At 42.6% G+C, this 23,151-nt stretch overlaps 1 protein-coding gene across 1 annotated transcript in view; it reads right to left on the bottom strand.

The window, feature by feature from the left end:
• LOC126458820 (esterase FE4-like) overlaps window positions 1-23,151 on the bottom strand; it is a 223,891-nt gene that overhangs the window by 157,027 nt on the left and 43,713 nt on the right. The window lies entirely within an intron of this gene.

Raw genomic sequence — 23,151 nt, 5'->3', positions numbered from 1 at the left:
AAACCAGTCTCAGGACTGAAGACCACCACAACAACTTGGGGATAGTTTCTGCAAAATATGTTGCGAATAGAATGTGTAACAATCAAGCATTAAATTTAAAGGTCTAGCATGATACTCTAGTTTTTCCCCCATTTCAGTGGTTTATCACATCATTTCTCCTGAACTATGTGTGGTACCGTGGTATAGTTTTGCAGATGCATTTAGAGGGCTATGTTGGTAGCGTCTGCGAAATTTATTGCGAATAGAATTAGCAGGACAGAAGTAATAAATTTAAAGTCATACATGATTAAAGATTTCTTCACACATCTCAATTCTTCTGACGTTATATCGCCTGAACATGAGAAGTAGGTAGTTCTTACACTCAGAATGATTGTTGTCTGACAGTGGGGGATATGTGTACCAAGCTTGGTTGCAATTTTTCCAGAGCCTTAGAAGGAGATGTGGAACATAGACACATACACACATACATAATTCCATTTTTATTATATGTATGGATTACATACACAAACTACATTGTAGTGCAGGCGCTATGACTGACAGTTGGTCACGAGTGTAAACAAAGGAGAACTTACACGGCCGACAGGGTGAGGAGCGGTGAGATGGAACACGCCCTGCTGCTCTCTTTCAGGGCTTTCGGTCTACGTCCAGCTGACACATTGCCATAGCGATCTATTATAATGTTGTGAGAGTCAGACCTCATGATGAACCAAAATTCATCTCTTCATTCAATTCAAAATGACAAAAGAAAACAAGCAACACACAAGCAAGCAAGGAGGACCACACACAGAATCTCATACTGTCTACTGTCCAATTTCTTTTTCGATTAAGATTGGTGCCAACATGATGGTTTAGGCCTGACATCTAGCCGAACTTGAAATGACGGCAGTTCAAAAGATCCACCAATCTAAAACTGCCACGTTACTGTACATAATAATATGACACAAGGTAATTTACTACTATGATGTAGTGCACATCTCGTTTATTGACGTTAGTGCACATGAACGGTTTACAGAAGCACAAGTCTGATGTACTCAACCAAGTCCAAATATAGTCATCGCTAAAAAGCAAGCGAGAAACTGGCCAACACTAATAAACTGTACCGAGGTTATGAGATACGCGTTGCTGTCTGTCGTGTGCCCTAGTTTATCACAACAAGATAAAGGAGAAAATATATTAGTATGGGACACATACCATAACAAAACTGTGAATAAAGCTACTAAAGTATTACATGTTGACCCCTGCAGTACTAAAAACGATCACCTATTCTTAGCCAATATGGTTAACAGTTTCTGGGGCATTTTCACCTGTTCTGAAGATATCTAGTTTGAGTTCGGGCACCCTGTCTATTTCTGTATTAACCAGCGAAATCTTTGATATTAGCCAATGATGTGTCTCAGTTGGGGTTGGAAGGTACTGTGAACAAGATAGTTCTGGGCATCAGGTAATCAGTATTACACGAAAACAGGAAAAGAGTTCCTGGCTATTATTTATGTAATTTCCATCTCTAAGAAGTTAATTTTTATCTTGTTATGGACCACAAGTCGTAGCAATAGAAGTAACATTAGATTTTTTCAGTGCAATAATGTGTTTCAAGGACTATTGATAGATGGTGAAAGGAGAAATTTTGTGGGTGTCCAAATCAATAAGTGAAGAGATTACACGTTTATTTTTATACCAACAATGAGCTATTTTATAAGCTATTTACCTATCTTGCCTTCAGTTGCTTGTTTAATTATAAAGCAACTGCAACAACATTAGCACTTTAGTGCAGTTAAGTTGTGTAAATTCGACTTCTTTGGCCAAAGGGACACAATTTAACTTGATAGGAAGAAAAATGTATGTGACACTTAGAATTCACCACTGACGACAGCTCACGAAAAAAAAAAAAAAAAAAGATTTCAACTCAGCTGAAAGTAATGTGACTGTTTTGAGCAAATTTTGTAGCTTGGTGTATTTTCACTAATGAACATCTGGACTGAAACTTAGAAAAGGATCTTTTTCCTAAATCTCAACGATCTATGAAATATTTAAAATTCACATCATATCTAACACGTGTGAGACTGGTTCTGATCTATCTTCCTATCACAGTTGCGCAAGGACGCTCTGTGAGTGTTTTGGGAACTTGGTGCTGAATTTACAACCTGCAAGGATACCATCTCGCGCATGCAGAGTTCAGAAGAGTGCAGCAGTATGGACAGTGATATAATCAGACAATGATCTCAATATCGGTTCCACTGCACTCCCTGTAAAGGATACATTATCGCTAACAGAAGGATTATATAGATGGTCTATACAAGGGCGACGTACTTGAGGACAATATTATGGAAATTGAAGAGGATGTAGATGAAGATGAAATGGGAGATAAGATACTGCGCGATGAGTTTGACAGAGCACTGAAAGACCCGAGTCGAAACAAGGCCCCGGGAGTAGACAACATTCCATTAGAACTACTGACGGCCTTGGGACAGCCAGTCCTGACAAAACTCTACGATCTGGTGAGCAAGATGTACGAGACGGGCGAAATACCCTCAGACTTCAAGAAGAATATAAAAAATTCCAATCCCAAAGAAAGCAGGTGCTGACAGATGTGAAAATTACCGAACAATCAGTTTAATAAGTCACGGATGCAAAATACTAACGCGAATTCTTTACAGACGAATGGAAAAACTGGTAGAAGCCGACCTCGGGGAAGATCAGTTTGGATTCCGTAGAAATATTGGAACACGTGAGGCAATACTGACCCTACGACTTATCTTAGAAGCTAGATTAAGGAAAGGCAAACCTACATTTCTAGCATTTGTAGACTTAGAGGAAGCTTTTGACAATGTTGACTGGAATACTCTCTTTCAGATTCTGAAGGTGGCAGGGGTAAAATACAGGGAGCAAAAGGCTATTTACAATTTGTACAGAAACCAGATGGCAGTTATAAGATTCGAGGGACATGAAAGACAGGCAGTGGTTGGGAAGGGAGTGAGACAGGGTTGTAGCCTCTCCACAATGTTATTCAATCTGTATATTGAGCAAGCAGTGAAGGAAACAAAAGAAAAATTCTTAGTAGGTATTAAAATCCATGGAGAAAAAATAAAAACATTGTAATTCTGTCAGAGAGAGCAAAGGGCTTGGAAGAGCAGTTGAACGGAATGGATAGTGTCTTGAAAGGAGGATATAAGATGAACATCAACAAAAGCAAAACGAGGGTAATGGAATGTAGTCGAATTAAGTCGGGTGATGCTGAGGGAATTAGATTAGGAAATGAGACACTTAAAGTAGTAAAGGAGTTTTGCTATTTTGGGAGCAAAATAACTGATGATGGTCGAAGTAGAGAGGATATAAAATGTAGACTGGCAATGGCAAAGAAAGCTTTTCTGAAGAAGAGAAATTTGTTAACATCGAGTATAGATTTAAGAGTCAGGAAGTCGTTTCTGAAAGTATCTGTATGGAGCATAGCCATGTATGGAAGTGAAACATGGACGATAAATAGTTTGGACAAGAAGAGAATAGAAGCTTTCGAAATGTGATGCTACAGAAGAGTACTAAAGATCAGATGGGTAGATCATATAACTAATGAGGAGGTATTGAATAGGACTGGGGAGAAGAGAAGTTTGTGGCACAAAATTGACTAGAAGAAGGGATCGGTTGTTAGGACATGTTCTGAGGCATCAAGGGATCAACAATTTAGTATTGCAGGGAAGTGTGGAGAGCTGCATCAAACCAGTCTCAGGACTGAAGACCACAACAACAACAACATCGCTAACAGAAATTAGTGTACAGGTTCAGACGTAACTATATGTTGCAAAAATGAAAATCTGAAAGTTTATCTATTAGGGTTTGGCTTCACTCTGACTTCATGACATAGCAGTGTTAGCAAAATTATGTGTGAGATGATAAAATATTGATACTGGGTTTTCACAACTGTGAAGCGAAATTCCTAACAATTGTAAGGTTTTTTAATGGTAAAATGACTGATGACCATGTCTGGAGGTCGATAAAAATACACTCCTGGAAATGGAAAAAAGAACACATTGACACCGGTGTGTCAGACCCACCATACTTGCTCCGGACACTGCGAGAGGGCTGTACAAGCAATGATCACACGCACGGCACAGCGGACACACCAGGAACCGCGGTATTGGCCGTCGAATGGCGCTAGCTGCGCAGCATTTGTGCACCGCCGCCGTCAGTGTCAGCCAGTTTGCCGTGGCATACGGAGCTCCATCGCAGTCTTTAACACTGGTAGCATGCCGCGACAGCGTGGACGTGAACCGTATGTGCAGTTGACGGACTTTGAGCGAGGGCGTATAGTGGCACATGCGGGAGGCCGGGTGGACGTACCGCCGAATTGCTCAACACGTGGGGCGTGAGGTCTCCACAGTACATCGATGTTGTCGCCAGTGGTCGGCGGAAGGTGCACGTGCCCATCGACCTGGGACCGGTCCGCAGCGACGCACGGATGCACGCCAAGACCGTAGGATCCTACGCAGTGCCGTAGGGGACCGCACCGCCACTTCCCAGCAAATTAGGGACACTGTTGCTCCTGGGGTATCGGCGAGGACCATTCGCAACCGTCTCCATGAAGCTGGGCTACGGTCCCGCACACCGTTAGGCCGTCTTCCGCTCACGCCCCAACATCGTGCATCCCGCCTCCAGTGGTGTCGCGACAGGCGTGAATGGAGGGACGAATGGAGACGTGTCGTCTTCAGCGATGAGCGTCGCTTCTGCCTTGGTGCCAATGATGGTCGTATGCGTGTTTGGCACCGTGCAGGAGAGCGCCACAATCAGGACTGCATACGACCGAGGCACACAGGGCCAACACCCGGCATCATGGTGTGGGGAGCGATCTCCTGCACTGGCCGTACACCACTGGTGATCGTCGAGGGGACACTGAATAGTGCACGGTACATCCAAACCGTCATCGAACCCATCGTTCTACCATTCCTAGACCGGCAAGGGAACTTGCTGTTCCAACAGGACAATGCACGTCTGCATGTATCCCGTGCCACCCAACGTACTCTAGAAGGTGTAAGTCAATTACCCTGGCCAGCAAGATCTCCGGATCTGTCCCCCATTCAGCATGTTTGGGACTGGATGAAGTGTCGTCTCACGCGGTCTGCACGTCCAGCACGAACGCTGGTCCAACTGAGGTGCCAGGTGGAAATGGCATGGCAAGCCGTTCCACAGGACTACATCCAGCATCTCTACGATCGTCTCCATGGGAGAATAGCAGCCTGCATTGCTGCGAAAGGTGGATATACACTGTACTAGTGCCGACATTGTGCATGCTCTGTTGCCTGTGTCTATGTGCCTGTGGGTCTGTCAGTGTGATCATGTGATGTATCTGTCCCCAGGAATGTGTCGATAAAGTTTCCCCTTCCTGGGACAATGAATTCACGGTGTTCTTATTTCAATTTCCAGGAGTGTATAAAAAATTAAATACAATTGGGGTCAGAGATATCAATTACGTTAAAATGCACAATGAAAATACCCAAAATTGAGTGGGGGTCGATAAAGAGCAATCAAAAAGAAATACAAAATCAAGACAATTCGAAATTCTACAGTGGCTGATCAATCCTTTTCGTTAGATCGGACATCTTGTGTTTATGCTTCAATTGGTCCTGACAGTCGTGATTATGTTTAACTACAGATTATGGCTGAATAAACAAAACAATTAGGAGAGACGGAAACGACCGTAGTTCTGAGTGTCAACTGAACATCACTTGCTGGCGTGTCATGAGCGCACGTGTGTTTACCTTGCGTCGGCGGCGGCAGTGGTGGCCGTCAGGACGAGCTGTGAACCTGAGAATCTATTCTAAACCTCTCTCAAGTGTTAAACACCAGTCGGATACATTTCTACCTCTTTGGTGAAGCCAAGACTCCTAGTTATTCTCTAGCTAAGCTAATTTGCATGGTACATGCTATTTGTCGGGAACTGCGTGTATGTCGTCACTCTCAAATTGCTCACACGCGTTAACTGTCAGTGCTCGGTGCCATTCTCCATACTAGGAGACTTTGCAGTTTAACTCCTTATGAGTTAAGACGAGCGTGTGAACAAGTGTTCATTAATGATTCTTGCAATCATCTCAGCACAGTGCAAGTTGCCTTGCTCAAACACTCAACGATTCTCTGCAAGAGAAGAACCAATTACTCTATCTACAATTTGCCTACATCAAAGCTGGTGGCCACATGTTTTCTTTCTGGCCAACCAGGGCTCTTGTAACATTTATGACTCCATTCACTAGAGTTTTTGTACCCTATCACAAGCGTTATTTATTTTGTAGGGAAGAGTTTAACCTCTTCTGTGTAATACTGAGATAAACAGCTTTTTCTTTCATGTGAGTTTTAACGCAGGTGGCTACAATGAGTCACCAATGTTTTGAGCTGGGTATCTCTGGACGTTTTATCTCTGGACGCTTTATCTGGCATCTCCTGTCGTGTTGCTGTAGAAGGGCTTTCCGAAGAGTAGTCGTTAAAACCAGGGACAAGGGGCGGCTTTTGCCCTGTGGCCTACGCAGGGGCTCAGGCATCTCATTGTGTCCGCTAGATGTCCTGCTTGTGTTTTAGCCTCGTGCAGGACGACGTGGCGTGCAGTGCAGTAGTAAATTTTACTGCACTCAGAACTGCGTCTCATAGCTCGGGGACATTACTTGCATACAATTACTAGTGTGACGTGTCAGTGGTTTACATTTATGAAATGCTTAGTTATTTCTCACATCTGCATATTAATAAAATTCATTCAATTTCACGTAACTATATCGTGTGACATATCGAGTTAACTGGAATTGTTTCAGGAATTCAATGTAAGGTGTCTTATTTGTTTGAAACCTTACACATATAGCGTAACAACATTTTGTTCCTGTCTGTGTGGTGCTGAGTGAAGAACTGAATTTTCTGCCTTCAAATGCCTTGTTTTTTGTCAAAGTATTGCAGGATAGTATTTTGGAACTGTCATACAACATAAGCAAATTCATATAAACCCAGAGTAGAGATCCACTCTCGGCCTGAGCAATCAATTATGAGCGTAACATGGAATTTATATTAAATGTACGAGCGATTATTAGTTTCCAGACTAATTTGAAATACATTTGAACTCTTCTGAGAAAAGACAGCGGGAACTCTTTGTTGTGGTGGCCGGGCGCAGCAAGCGCTCTTATGACCCCCTACGGCGATACTGTGCAGTTTGACAACAGCTAGGACGTCCTGTAGTGTTCGCTCACGCAAATGTTTTTCTGGTCGAAGTGAGGAGGAACATTAGGTAAAGGCGCTATTTTATGCTAAATGCAGAAAAGCTGGCTTTGAGATGGTAGCTGGAGAACCATATCTTGCAGGTGAAAAGCGGACTCCCATCTCGGCTTTCGAAAACTGTGAGACGCTGCTGCACCCGTAGCTCTTGCACAAAAATTTATTTTAGCACGTAAGACCTATGGACCCTGGTTCATCTTAACTTTTTCCAGAATGAAAGAGAGAGGGCAAGATAGCAGAAGAGAGCTTCTAATTGGCCAAAGAGAGATGGGAATAACGAGGAACAACGTTTTTCAGAGGAGTGCAGTAGGAAGGACAGCACTGGTTAACCGAGGGACGGGGACCTCAGAAGATTCAGAGTCCAGCCAACCAAATTAAACCTATATTGAAACACGTGACAGAGCAACGTTTCCTTGTCTGATACTCTCGCACAGAATGAGAAATCAAATGGATCGACGCAAATGCTTCACAGCTGCTCCACAGATGCGTTTGAGGACTTAGAAAATACTCGTATCCAGCCATCCAACACTTACGAGTAACCACAGGAGAGGGTTGCTGGCACTGCATCTGAAGTTGCAGCAGTTCAACCACTGGAAGCCGTGCTTATGGTGAGGGCGAGTTGCTACTGCGTGAGATCTAGGGATCTCCAGGTCTTTCATATTTACAATGACTCTGAGGATTTACCCTGCAAAGTCATGAACAGTTGTCTTCTAAAATCCATAAATGTGTGACAAATTACCTTCAATAACCTATTACCTTCATTAGTTCCATTCTGTGCTAACCGGTTACATGAAAGTCACTCAGTACTTGCGTGATTAATTATTCCCCCGTGGGACCCTAAAGTTAGGTGTATAAGGTTTGTGTTCACACAGGTTGCCATGATCAAATGTTTATCGACAAGTTGCGACAGGTTGCCATTACTGTTATGTATGGTGAATTAACTGTTAATGAGAATTTGAATATCATTTAGCTTGAATTGTGAATTATCTAACTTTGATTTACAAATAAACCCAATTTATTATAATACGTGTTTCACAGAAATAAAACTTTTACCTTCCTCTCAAACCTACAACCAACTTACAGAGGACGCTGATTTTGACGAGTTATCACTGGGATTCTGCAAGTTATCTATGTGATCATAGCTTTAAACCTATGGAACACTTGTTCTGTCACAACGAGAATTACTATCCCGGAGCTAAAAAGCAGCACAGCTGCCTTTTAAAAACAATGTTGATGTCTGTATCTCTGTTGATAACCACATTATGAAAGCATGCTACTCAGTATTTTGCTAGTCTTTGCGACTGCTTGTCTCAAGGACACACCCACCCACCCACCCACCCACCCACCCACACACACTCACATGTGCGCGCGCGCAAGCGAAAACGTTCAGCATTTCAGTCTGAATAGGGATATAAATCCTCCCCCCCCCCCCATCCCCTCCATGAATCGTGGATCTTGACATTGGTGGGGAGGCTTGCGCGCCTCAGAGATACAGATAGCTGTATTGCAGCCTGTGAAGAGGCCACACTAATGTGTGGTTCCTGAAGAGGGGAAGCAGCCTTTTCAGTAGTTGCAGGGGCAACAGTACGAATAACTGACTTATCTGTCCTTGTAACATTGACCAAAGTCGCCTTTCAGTGCCGCTACTGCGAACAGCTGAAATCAAGGCGAAAATAAAGCCGTAATCTTTCCAGAGGGCATGCAGCTCTACTTTATGGCATGATAGCATCCTCCTGCGTAAAATATTCCGAACTTAAAATAATCCTCCATTCGGATCTCCGGACGAGAACTACTAAGGAGGATGTCGTTATAAGGAGAAACAAAACTGGCGCTCTAGGGATTGGAGCGTAGAACGTCAGATAACTTAATAGAGAAGGTAGGTTAGGTAATTTAAAAAGGGAAATGGATAGGTTAAAGTTAGATATAGTGGGAGTTAATGAAATTCGGTGACACGAGGAACAGGGCTTCTGGTCAGGTGAATAAAGGGTTCTAAATACAAAATGAAGTAGGGGTAATATAGGAGTAGGTTTAATAACTACGAAAGCAGATAAGGAATAACGAACAGCACAGTGAACGCATTATTGTAGCCGAGATAGACAGGAAATCGACACCCACAAGAGTAGCACAAGTTTATAGGCACACTATGTCTGCAGACGATGAAGAGATTGAAGAAATGTATGATGAAGTAAAAGAAATTATTCAGATAGTTAAGCGAGAGAAAAATTTAATAGTCATTGGGGACTGCAGTTCGATAGTAGAGAGGAAGAGAAGGAAAAATAGTAGGTGAATATGAACTGGGGGAAAGGAAAGAAAAAGAAAGCAGCCTGGCAGAATTTTGCACAGAACGTACTTGGTGTAAGAACAATGGAAAAAGGTTGTTTTCATGGAAGAGATTGGAGACACTAGAAGGTTTCAGACTGATTATATAATGGTAAGACAGAGATTTCGGAACCAGATATTAAATTGTAAGACATTTCCAGGGACAGATGTAGACTCTGACCACAATTTATTGGTTATGAATTGCACATAAAAACTGAAGAAATTGCAAAATGGTAGGAATTTAAGGAGACGGGACCTGTATGAACTAAAAGAACCGGAAGTTTTAGATAGAATTAGGGAACGGTTGAGAAGAACAGGGAAAAGGAATAGAGTAGAAGAAGAATGGGTAGCTTTGAGAGATGAAACACTGATGTTAGCAGAGGATCAAATGGGCAAAAAGATGAGGGCTAATAGAAATGCTTTGGGAACACCGGAGTTATTGAATTTAACTGATGAAAACAGAAAATATAGAAATACAGTAAACGAAGCAGACGAAAGGGAATAAAAACATCTAAAAAATGAGACTGACAGGAAGTGCAGAATGGCTAAGCAGAAATGGCTAGAAGTCAAATATAAAGATTTAGAAGCTTATATCCCAAGAGGAAAGATAGATGCTGCATACAGGAAAGTTAAAAAGACCTTTGGAGGAGAGGGAACTACCTGTATTAATATCAAAAGTTCAGATGGAAAACCAGTCTTAAGCAAAGAAGGGAAACGAGGAAGAGTCTATTCAGGGGAGTCATACTTGAGGGCAATTTATGGAAATGGAAGAGGACGTAGATGAAGATGAAATAGGAGATATGATACTGCGTGAAGCACTGAAAGACGAAAGTCGAAGAAGGGCCCGGTACTAGACAGCAGTCCTTTAGAGCTACTGATAGCCTTGGGAGAGCCAGCTATGACAAAACACTTCCATTTGGTGCGCTGAATGTATGAGACAGGCGGAACACCCCCAGACTTTACGAGGAATATAATAATTCCAATTCCAGAGAAAGCGGGTGCTGACATGTATGTGAATAATAAGTCACGGTTGCAAAATACTAACACGAATTGCTTATTGAAAAATGGAAAAACTGGTAGAGGCCGACTTCGAGGGAGATCAGCTTGGATTCCGAAGGAAATTAGGAACACGAGAGGCAATACTGACCTTACGACTTCTCATAGAAGATAAGTTAAGGAAAGGCAAACTTGCGTCTATAGCTCTTGCGGACTTTAAGAAAGCTTTCGATAATGTTGACTGGATTACTTTCTTTGAAATTCTGGAGGTACCAGAGGTAAAATAGAGAGAGCGAAAGGCTATTTACAACTTGTACAGAAACGAGACGGCAGTTATAACAGTCGAGGGGTGTGAAAGGGAAGCAATGGTTGAAAAGAGAGTGTGGAAAGTTTGTAGCCTATCACTGGTGTTAATCTGTGTAAACTTCGAGTTTTTCCGATGATATCGTAAGGACTACGAATAGCAATTGACCGGAATGGACGGTGTCTTCAAAGGAGGATGTGAGATGATCATCATCAAAAGCAAAACGAGGGTAATAGAACGTAGTCGAATTAAATCAGGTAATGCTAAGGGAATTAGATTAGGAGATGAGACAAGGTAGTAGATGGGTTTTGCTGTTTGGGCAGCAAAATAACTTATGGTGGTCGAAGGATATAAAATGTAGACTGGCAATGGCAAGGAAAGGTTTTCTGAAGAAGACAAATTTGTCCACATCGAGTATAGATTTCAGGGTCAGGAAGTCTTTTCTGAAAGTATTTGTTTGGATTGAAGTCATGTATGGAAGTGAAAAATGTTCCACAGACAGTTTAGACAAGAAGAGACTAGAAGCTTTCGAAATGTGGTGCTACAGAAGAATCTGAAAATTATATGGGTAGATCAGAAATGAAGAGATAATGAATAGAATTGGGAAGAGAAGAAATTTGTGGCACAACCTGATTAGAAGAAGGGGTTTTTTGATAGGATACATTCCGAGACATTATGGGACCACCAAGTTAGTATTGGAGGGAAGCTTGGAGGGGGGGGGGGGGTTAAATTCGTTACAGTAACCCGATTCAGAAGGATGTTGGTTGCAATAGTTACTTGGAGATGAAGAGACTTTCACAAGATAGAGTAGCATTGAGAGCTGCACCAAACCAGTCTTTGGACTGAAGACCACAACAGGGATATGAATAAACAAGTCGTATATATATTTCTGTGTTTTGCTTGAATTTTGTACACTGGGGTATGTAACACCAAAATATTACAGTAACTGTAATCATTAACAAAAGAGAGGCAGTTCACCATAAAGCTGACGTACACAGGAGATTGGACAAAAATATGGAAACATCAGAAAAATAACACATTACCGTGCCTTACATGTGCAGAAAAATCGTTGGCCTTCGAAACAGCTTCCAGTCGTCTCCGAATGGATGAACTCAGGTTGTGTATGATTTTCAAGGGATCTTACACCATTCATCCTGAGGAATAATCGAAAGCCCAGGTAACGACGATGGAACTGAATAGCGATCACGCATCCTGCTTCCCAAAATAGGCCAAAAACGTTCAATAGTACGCTACTGTCCATTAAAATGCTACATCAACAAGAAATGCAGATGATAAACGGGTATTCATTGGACAAATATATCATACTAGAACTGATATGTGATTACATTTTCACCCAATTTGGATGTGTGTTTGTCCTTAGGATAATTTTGGTTAAGTAGTGTGTAAGCTTATGGACTGATGACCTTAGCAGTTAATTCCCATAAGATTTCACACACATTTGAACATTTTTGATCTCGACCAACGCGAGCAGCAATGTCGCGATACGATAAACCGCAATCGCGTGAGGTTACAATCCGACTTTTATCAAAGTCGGAAACGTGATGGTACGCATTTCTCCTCCTAACACCAGGCAACGCCGGTCAACTGCTGTTTGTGTATGAGAAATTGGCTGGAATCGTTCCTCATGTCAGCACGTTGTAGGTGTCTCCACCGGCGCCAACCTTGTGTGAATGCTCTGAAAAGCTAATCATTTGCATATCACAGCATCTTCTTCCTGTCGCTTAAATTTCGCGTCTGTAGCACGTCATCTCCGTGGTGTAGCAGTTTTAATGGCCAGTAGTGTATTAAGATCTGGTGACTGTTGTGGCCAGTGGAAATGTGAAAATTCATCCTCTCGTTAGCAAAACCAGTCCTGGGCGATGCGAGCTGTGTGTACAGGAGTCCTGTCGTCTTGGAACACAGAATCAGCACTGGAGAACAAAAATTGTACCATAGGATGGATTTGATCAGCCAAATTGGTCTCATAATCCTTGATTGTAACGCGACTTTGCAGTGTAAACATGGAGTCCATGGAATACCACGATGTAGCTGCCCAAATCTTCACCGAACCCCAGGTGTGTTTCAGTCTTGCGGCGTAAAGTGGGGCAGAAGTTAGAAACAGTGTGAAACAAGAGTCATCCGACCAAATGACATTCTTCTATCGCTCCATAGTCCAAGTTTTATGGCTCTGGCATCACATTTTGCTGTTACGAGCGTTTTGCATTACTGATGACTGATTTTGGAATTCCAGGTCGTCCTTCAATGACCTGCTTATGGAGTTCCAGTAGTGTTCTTTTGGCGCTAGCAGCTTTCAGGAGTTCCTTTTGTAGCTACCGTTGCTCGTGTTCACGGCATCATCTATTTTACACCCTGTTTTTAGCGTACTTCCACCTCACTCTTAATGGGAATTCCGCGATCGTTCATTAAATAAAAATATGGCGTTTCAGTCTTTGATCGCTATTCATTTTTTTTTTCATTTCCTGGTTTCGGGCTAGCTACCTATCTTCAGATCTGTTAGAAAAAGTTAAAAATATAATTAACAAGAGAGATACAGTTAGTGATAGAAATATCTCAGTTTACAAAAAGAAATTTTGGAACGTATTAAATGCCAACATACCATATATTGCAGTTACAGAGTAACTTGTCAGTACAGAACAATCGGGTTCGCTGTCATAACTAAAGTAAATTTTAATCTGTTAAAAACTTATATCGCAGTTTTAGAGAAACCTGATTGGTAACAGTAAAAAGTGTCCTCTACCTATAACAATTGTGCATCTGTTATTATTTCACCGTACATATTAATGGCGAATATTCTTTTTAATAAAACAATTTTTAAAGTAGTAACATATGAATAATCTTTTTTTGAGTGGACCATGAAACGAAAAAATTTACACTAATTTAAAATCTCTTTATAAAGAAACATAAAATATAATTAAAATGTAGATATTCTTTCGAAAATGTGCGTTTTCTCTTCTTTTCTTCTTTGTTTGATTGGTGGTGGAGAGGATTTCCCTACGTCAGAACGTATACAACGCCACGCCGAGTCCTCTTCCGCCGCGCCCAATTCACTTCGCCGCCAGTACGCTGAGGGCCGTTCCGCTGTAACTGGTTCTTACTCGAGTGTGCTGTTACATTCAAGAGTAAGCCTAAAACAGGTCTTTAAAAATCTCATAATAACTCCTGTGCATAAAATCGCTTTGCTCATTAAGTTGTATACGTTCTGACGTTTTGACTCGCCGATTGTTCATGAGTCGGCTGTGTGTGTGTGTGTGTGTGTGTGTGTGTGTGTGTGTGTGTGTGTGTGTGTGCGCGCGCGCATCGACTCCCGATTGTCTTCGTGCATGCTTAGTTACCGTTGGGTATCGTTCAGGTCTTCGTGCAAGTGCTTGTCAGGTTGTGTGTGTAGTTTGCGTTATTTCTACTGACGACGATTTCAGATGTCGGCACTCTGCGGGGAGTCGGTCGGCTGCTGCGGACCAGGGACGCTATTTCCGCGCGGTTCAGTCGGCTGGTTCCCCTGCCGGTCCCTGCGCAGTGTCGGAGCGTGTGTGGAGCTGTCCGATCGCTACGACCTTCGTGGCTCATCGACTTAGGACGTCAAAGTAGCGGTTTCAACTACCCAAGCCACGTCCATTCATGTTGTGGTGGTTCGTTTCGGAGGTGGCTGTTGGGGAGGTTTTCTTGCGAGCAACATCGGGTGCTTCTATAGCTGAAATTTAGCCGCCATGCGGTGCAGTTAACTATATTGCTTGACTACAATTCGAGTGCACCAGCGGAATGTGCTGCCTTGTGGCCTTTAGTGTTCCGCTTACCTGCCCTGGCCACTAACGTAATTTCAGGCAGCGTCCTTTCCTCACCTGCTGTCGCTGTCCAACATGGTGTGTAATTTTGACAGCGAATTCATACTTCATTGTGGATTATCACGTTCGTAACCTTTCGTGATTGAGTTCTCATGTACTGATTGATGGCAAGCAAGTCGTTGTGTCGGTCGGTCCGTGGCTGTCCCCTGGTTGGGTTCCGACGGATCAAGTGTAGTTGGACTCACCACCCGTCCCGCCTAAGTGAACGAAGCCAGACCGACCTCTCTGGAGGCTTCTGCGTGCCGTTCTCTTAATTAACCTTTCGGCAGTGTTAATGATGTTCTAATTCAACTGTAGTTAATATTTTTAATTTGGCAAGGTTAGTTGTGGGCCTTCAGCCCTGGAAACATGTTTTCAGTGTTTCCTTCAAGTGCAAACATTATCTCCTTCTGGTCTTGAAATGTTATTGTAATTTCCACTGAAAGATTTTACAAGATACTGTGGGCCTTTCGCCGTTGGTGTTTCAAAAGGAAATTTTTCAACTTAATGTATCGTTTGAACGGTTGTTGCAATATATATTTCCTTACTTTGTAGAATTTAATCTTGCGTTCTTCAGCCATCTTATTGCGTCTGTTTACCTCTTTCTGTGCACCTTGTAGGCCATCAGCCGTGTTAGCATCTTAAAACATTGTGGCCTTCTGCCTTCATTAACCATCATAGTATATTTGGAATCCTGAACATTTAATCCGGCGGCCTTTAGCCGCTCCGCATGCTGATCTCACATATGCATACGATTTATCTTATTCGTAAATTTAACTGTGTGTCATTTCTTTTCAAAACTGAACTTATTCTAAAGCATCTGTTGGGAGGCCTTCAGTCGCGAAGGAAATGTCTTTCAAATGTGTATTTGTGAACTAAATGATAATTAATTACAATTGTGAAGTGAATCCGACCGCAGCTCTCTTGGCCCTTTGCACAATTCTAGTTACCTGTTAGCCCTGCGCGATTTAGCGGGCGTTTCATACTGTCCTCTTAGTTTTTGTCACAGTCCTCTCCAGTGCCCCACGGCCCTGGCCACTGAACACAAAACCTCGTCCGCATCGTGTCTTAGCGCGTGATGTCTTCCCGCTTTCCCCGTATGCGATGTAAATAATCGAACGGTGCCTGTTTGAACACCAAACACTTGGTTACGGAAACACCCACCACACGAGCACCGACAACTTTCCCACTTTCGAATTCGCTTAAATTCGACACAATGCACTCACAACTAAACAGAACTCTGTTATGACCACCACTAACAATTGCAACAGGCACAGGTGGCGTTCAAATAGAACAGCGCAACCTGCACGTTTGCCTATCATCTCTATTTACGTTTAAGCATGCATTTCTCGCAAGTTTCTGTATTTTTGTACAGCCCTTGTAAGGCTATAAATAACGAAATCCAAGTATTTTTGCCAAATACGTTCTGTTCAATCGTATGACATAAATTCCGGGCCATACAGCGTGCACGCGACATTTTTATCGCTGGTGCCAATACTGCTGCACTGACTGGCGGGCTAAACCACCGTCTCTCCGTGAGCAGCGGCGCGCAACGGCACCGGACAGAGCAGACTATACGAGGGGCGTTTGAAAAGTCCGCGCAAAAATAAAAACTACTTACGTGTTTGGAATAAACCTTTTTTATTTTTCGACTTAGTTTCCCTTTAGACTTATACACTTCGTCCAACGCTGTTCTAATTTGTTGATCCCTTCCGAGTAATAGGAACTGTCCAAGCCTGCAAAATAGCTATTAGTTGCTGCAAACACCTCCTCGTTGGAATAATATCTTTGTCCCGCCATCCATTTCTTCAAATTGGGGAACAAATAGTAGTCCAAGGGAGCCAAGTCTGGAGAACAGGGGGGATGTGAAACGAGTTGGAATCAGGTTTCCATTAATTTTGCGACCATAACTGCTGAGGTGTGTGCTGGTGCATTGTCATGATGAAAAAGGACTTTTTTGCGGTCCAATCGCCGGCATTTTTCTTGCTGCTCGGTTTCCAAACGGTCCAATAACGATGAATAATATTGACCCTTTTCCAGATAACTAATGAGAATTATCCCTTGCGAATTCCAAAAGACAGTCGCCATAACCTTTTCAGCCAAAGGAATGGTCTTCGCCTTTTTTGGTACAGATTATCCCTTGGTAACAAATTGTTTAGATTGTTGTTTGGTCTCAGAAGTACAGTAATGTATCCATGTTTCATCCACAGTGACGAAAAGGCGCTTGAAGTCTTGCGGATTCTTCCTGAACAGCTGCAAACTATCCTTGCAACACTTCACACGATTCCGTTTTTGGTCAAGCGCGAGAAATCGCGGAACTCGTCTTGCGGATAGGTTTCTCATGGCCAAATGTTTATGCAAAATATTATGTACCGGTTCATTCGAAATGCCCACAGCACTAGCAATCTCACGCGCCTTAACCCTTCTGTCATCCATCACCATATCATAGATTTTATGAAAGATTTCTGGAGTCATAAACTCCACAGGGCGTCCAGAACGTTCAACCTCACTTGTGCCCATATGGCCACTCCGAAAATTTCGAAAACACTTATAAACTGTTCTAATCGCAGGTGCAGAGTCACCGCAATGTTTATCAAGCTTCTTTTTAGTCTCCTGAGGCGTTTTGCCTTTCATAAAGTAATGTTCAATCACCACACGAAATTCTCTTCCGTCCATTTTTTGACACTCGCTCGACTTCGTTGATTCACACGAATGCCAACACAAAGAAATAGACCAATATGGCTGAAACTTGGTGTGCGTTCTTTCCAAAGATGCTACTAACTAAACATGACCTCGACACGTGCCGGTGGTGCCATCTCTCGGAATCTGCACGCACTTTTCAAACGCCCCCTGTACACCGGCTTTCTTTGTGTTTCCACACTTACACTGAGAGCAGCACTCCAGGCACCGGAGGCGGAGGCGGAGGCTCGTGTGCCGTGGACTGGTGGTCTCTGGGGCGGCATAGCATTAGTAGGCCCGCACAGCGAAGCAACAGGCAGGCACTGGTGTTTGCTCGTCCGCTACTGCTACACCACTCTACACTCCGGTCGCTTCACCGACGACGACTATTGCCTGCTCCACGGCTTAGCTATGGTCAGCCCCGAATCTACGATATTTTCGAACCGTGGCAAAACCTTGGTAGTAGCGCCCCCCACCCCCACCAATGATTTGAGACAAGACATCAAAAATTTAAAAAAATAAATTTTTCAAAAATATGTTCATCTTGTTTTGCACGCCTTTCTGAAGTGTTTGAGACAAGACATCAAAAATTAAAAAAAATGAATTTTTCAAAAATATGTTCATCTTGTTTTGCACACCTTTATGAAGTGTTTGATGCATAAAACATGTACGTTGGAGGAAATGTAAGACATATTATTCGGTCTAAAGTGTGCCAGAGTGCAATCCCACGGCTCTTCACACAGCATTCTTCTCTCGCAAGCCACTGTATTTCGCTCTGTGGATTTCACACGTCCATATTTTGTAATGGAAGCTATCAAATCTATTTTCAGGACAGAGGTGCCTCTCCTGCTCCCGGTTGGCCGGTTCTACATCCTAATCCCCTTTTTTTAAACAAAAAATCTCGCAGTTAATACTGGATGGAATTATTTGTAACCGCAATAATAAGAATTATCGAGAAAATTTGCACTCTTCATTGCCAATTAGATAATAACTTTCTCTTTTGTGTGACGTAAAATTAAATATAAGAAACATAAAACCAGTAGAGATAAGAGACAAGAAAGGCAGTTCACATTTTTTCAATCGTGATGTCCCGGCATTTTTTCCTCTCTAATCTTGGTACAGCCTTACATGGTGAGCTTCCCTTTCTGCGTAATAATCTAGTACCTCATCAAAGTTCATCAAACGGTTTTTCTACACGAAAATTCAAAATGTCGTTGTCTAATTCTGAAAAAGCTGTTAATAACAATAGTACTCAAGACAGGTGGGGTTTCTCGATTTGATTACGTCTATTTTGTCACTGTCTTCTAAATAATATTAAATAAGCCTTTCTGATATTGCAGCAATTGTAACCCACACCAATAAGCGCGACTGTTTTCGTAGAAACGGTCATTTTTATCTACAAAATTTACACAGATAACACAACAGAGTATAATTCACGAAGCACCAATATCAAATACCTATTAGGCCTAATACAAGCAAAAAAATTTACGTTAGGAAATAGTTTAACATTTCATTCATACGTTCCAGTTACTCAAGCATGAAATGGAGGAGTATATGTAGGATATTTTTATTCAAATTTGGAGTCGTAATAAGTAATAGGGCAAAGTTCGTAAGAGCCCATTTTCTTAGTGCGGGTTGCCTATATCAGGGGCAGGTATGCACTCAGGGACAAACCTATTGTTCTCCTTTGATTGACAGTACTTAACCCCTTGTTCTCCTTCGGTTGACGGGTCCTTAACCTATTTTCCACTAAAAGGATCCATCCTTTTGATTGACAGGCACTTAACTTATTGTTCCCCCACCCACTACCACTCCCCTCCACCCTCAGGAATCCCCCCCTCCCCTCACTGCCACAGGTACACTTTCAAGTCTGAGTTATTGGAGTTGCACCACTCACTCTTATCAGTTTCATTGACTACTTAATTAAACTGATCAATTAATTAACTTATCCCCCTCTGGTAAATCCCCTCCCCTCCCACACCAAACCCAGAATGATTGGTCATTTTGAGGGAATTTGGTTGCAGTGCACTGGCTACTTACGATCGTTAATGGCAAACCTCTCGGTCATCACAGGACTTCTATCTTATGTGTGATGAAATGCGACACATTCAGCTAAACGAACTACGATTTATACATTGTACTCCATCACCCTGTTCCATCTTGGGTGTAAAATCGATACTTCAGCTTCATAACTAAGATGATTCTAAGTTAGCGATAGGTGTTTGTGAGGCACTGCAATCCCCGTGCAACTCAAGCGATCTAACATTATAGCCTGTTTTAAGTGCTGAACGTTGTAGCCTTAGAAGTGCATGTGTTTATGTTCTCTCTTACCAATATCTTCCAGGTACTGATCCTAGACTCCGAACAATAAAATTGATAGCGTGGTTGATTTATGTAAAAATACTTCGAGCTCCATCCGTCTCGATCTCCATCACACATGAAAATCACCTGTCTCTTGTTCTTCTTAACTGTTTGCTATTACATCACAACACTTTCAAATCTGTTGCTAAACATTGATAAGGAGTGCTAACCTCCTTGATATCGGCGTATCTGAAAAAATCTTGTGCACTTGGATGGGTGAGAATTCGGTAAGCTCCGTTCATTCACGAGACGTGGAATGTTGCGGTCTACAGTTGGTCGGTTGCAGATTAAATCGGTAATGGTGCTGCAGGGCAGGTTGGTCAATGACAGTGTGAGGGGTCTTTCAGTCTCTAATTTGATCCTAAGATTGCTAGAATGCTCTGTGACTCCCATCAGCATAGAGATAGATCGTAAATTAAGCACTATACTCAAGGTGTTAGAAATACATAGAGCACCATCTCGTATAATTTGTTGATGATGTATGTGTTCGAGAATTAACAATGAATGGACATACTGCACAGTCATCTATTTTCATTTGCAATGATACTCGCAAAGTGGATAAGGCGTGGTTTGGCTATGACACTGAAATTGGGAAACATGCTGTCCCATCATTGTTCGGTGTTGAAATTACTGTAAAACTGCTAAAACTGTTCCCAAAATCAGCTGTGATGCTTATTATTTCAGTATATCGACAGTGTCTTTTCCATCCCATCTGTCCATTGGCACAGTGTTGGTCTAACACGTGATGATTGACTGACATCGCTTGTTTGAGTTGGAGAAAGAGTTTTGGTAGAGGCCCAACGCCTGGGGATGGCTAGCACAGAAACAGTAATCACGTACATGAGAGCAGTATGAAGAATCAGTCGAAATGGAATGCAGAGTCATCAGCTATTCCGCCACTGTGACAGATGAGTTGAAATTTATAGGTCGTCAGTCACCTTGTGACTAGTTTGGAAACTCTCCACAACGTCGCCAAACTCTTCCAGTTTCCTTATGTTGTGACTGTCTTTTGTGGAGTCACCGCCAGACACCACACTTGCTAGGTGGTAGCTTTTAAATCGGCCGCGGTCCGTTAGTATACGTCGGACCCGCGTGTTGCCACTGTCAGTGATTGCAGACCGAGCGCCACCACACGGCAGGTCTACAGAGACTTCCGAGCACTCGCCCCAGTTGTACAGCCGACTTTGCTAGGAAAGGTTCACTGACAAATACGCTCTCATTTGCCGAGACGATAGTTAGCATAGCCTTCAGCTACGTCATTTGCTACAACCTAGCAAGGCGCCATTATCAATAGATATTTAACTTGTGATGCCTGTACCGTCAGACCGATGTACACCACTTATGGATTAAAGTTAAGTATTCTACCAGTTACCTCCTGTTTTGCTAGTCTTATTTCTCTGACCTGTTCCAGACCTCACGCCAGACCGCGTGTAATTAAACACGTGCATTTCGGCCTCCTCTAGCAACACGGTGTTGGCTCTTCTGCCAACACATCATCTTTTACTTAAAATCATCCAGTGTGTGTGGTGTGTTATGGCAGCAGCAGTAACAACATGATTTACAGTGTGCGACGTCTAAATTTCTCGAAGAGACCATGGATCGGAACGTGTTAATGTCAGTTTGAAACCTGACACAGACCTCGAAATTGTGGCGGAAAAACAAAACGTATGGCGGTGTACAAAGCGTGTTACAGCAGAAAAAAACAATGTTTCATACAACGAGACAGGGTCACAGCGAGTATCTCTTGCGACTTACAGTATAGTCTGCTGGATACGATCACCCTCCTACAGTACAGGTGATGAAACTTTAAACTGGTCTGTGCAGTTGATCCATACCTGTATATTTAATAGGATCATTACATCTGCTCGATGCTGGGGCACATGCGGTATTTGTTTTCGGTATTTGGGAGGAGAGAGATGCGGTAAAAATCTATCGGATGAAGTTAGTAGAGCTTTTATAGTTCGTAATTTTTCTCTGTTGGATGGTACAGAATAACGAAGATAGCATGTTGGGGTGATAGACGAGAATGGGCCCTGAGGAATGCGGATTTTTAGTACTTGTATGTGGCTTGAGTACGCACCACAGTGCAGTAGCAAAATACTCGTCCTTCTCCAAGTTCCAGTTTCCATCGAATGGTCAAAACACAGTCCTCTCGCAGTAACGCAGGTTAGCCTGTTTCTACATGGGTTGCAGAAGGTGGTAGATATAGCTTTCTCTGACTTGTACTTAGTTGTACGATCACATTGGTAAAGCTGCAGAAATGGCAGCAGTAGCAAGATGCATAGGGATTACCTAAAACAACGTTGGAATTTTACTGTAGCAGATAAGTTCGAGAAAGGTGACTCATTTTGAGATATGTATGTGCCAGAAATATGATTCACTAGTGGCTGTAATCATTAAAGGACATCTCTATAGGATCCAACGCAGGTATGTGCTTGAATGGGGAGACATCGCATAAATCATAGCTCGCTTAGAGGAATGTGTCACATTTCATCACACATGAGAAGGAAGTCCTCTGATTACCGAGAGGTTTTCCGTTGACGATCACAAGTAGACAGTCCTCTAAATCACATACAGAACGCGTGGTTGTATACGAGTTGAATGCAAGCTATGTCACGCGACTGATGCATGATGACAGAACAGCGGAAAGATTGACCTGCAGCAGCTTCTCCTTCTCTAGAATGCATCCTCAGTCTACCATTAAATTGTACGTCGTTACAGTTCCATCTCAATCGATCACCCCGTCCACTATCTCTTACCCTTTAACGCAGATGTATGTAAGTTCAGATGCAGATTGTTCTCTGTCTTCCTGAAAAGCGTCAAATACAGTAGTCAACTGGCGTGTATCACTGTTACTGCTTCCCTGGCTCCCTTCGCTTCCATGTCGACGATTTCTCGGATTCCTCTTCCTGTCCAATACTTGTTTCCGTGTACAAATTGTTCTGTGCCAATCAGAAGATACATAAGTACTTCCTCAATTTCCCCATATTTCGGTGTATATTCCCTCAATTTATACGTTATTCTCCCGCCATTGTTCACAGTTCTATCGATTTTGCGTCAGTTCTACCCATGCGATCATGACATAACCTCTCGTTCTAAGTTCTAAATTTGCTTGCAAATGTAGTACAACTGCCAACACCTAGCCCAAATGCACTGATCGGAGGTGTAGTACAACACTGTACTCGATTGTATCCAGTCGCCTCCACCCCACATATTCCACATTTGGACAGCGTTTGCTCTGTTTTCTGTATGTCTGTATACTTAGTACTTGGGGATGTGTGATAGGTTCGCCTTGAGCATCAAGCTTACAAAGTATGTGTTTGTGTTCTGATGTGTGGGAAGGAAATGGATAAGTCCAGTCCTAAGGAAGGTTTGGATCTGACATGGAATACTGTGATAGCAAAGGGAAGAGTATGT

Source organism: Schistocerca serialis, chromosome 1 (assembly GCF_023864345.2).
Source record: "Schistocerca serialis cubense isolate TAMUIC-IGC-003099 chromosome 1, iqSchSeri2.2, whole genome shotgun sequence".
NCBI lineage: Eukaryota > Metazoa > Arthropoda > Insecta > Orthoptera > Acrididae > Schistocerca > Schistocerca serialis.
Note: the sequence above shows the minus strand (reverse complement) of the source record. Positions and strands in the feature narration are given on the sequence as shown.